The sequence below is a fragment of the Notothenia coriiceps genome, unplaced genomic scaffold (assembly GCF_000735185.1).
Source record: "Notothenia coriiceps isolate Sejong01 unplaced genomic scaffold, NC01 NC01_scaffold00003521, whole genome shotgun sequence".
In the NCBI taxonomy this organism is placed as follows: Eukaryota; Metazoa; Chordata; class Actinopteri; order Perciformes; family Nototheniidae; genus Notothenia; species Notothenia coriiceps.
Window position 1 is genome coordinate 200839 of NW_011336222.1, and position 403 is coordinate 201241.

The window sequence follows — 403 nt, forward strand, 5'->3', positions numbered from 1 at the left end:
CTTTGGTTATCATGTAAAATTGAGGGAATGTTCCTATAAAAGAACATCTTTAATGTGTCCAAACACGTCCTTAGAATGTTGCAGGCAAAAAGTTCCACCTTTGTTTAACATATCACAATAAAGGAACATTTTAGAAAACAATTTCTGTCATCTCAGTCGCTCATGCACATCTGAAAACATTTTCAGAATGTTTCGTTTGGAGAATTTTCTTCATTTGTTATCATGTAACATTGAGGGAACATTTTATAAAACACTTTCTGTCATCCTCAGGCCTAATAACATCCTGAAAACATTTCAGAATGTTCCTTTGAAAATGTTGTTAATTTGGTATCATGTAACATTGAGGGAACGTTTATAATAAAGACATCCTTTAATGTGTTACCCAACAACATCCAAAAACACC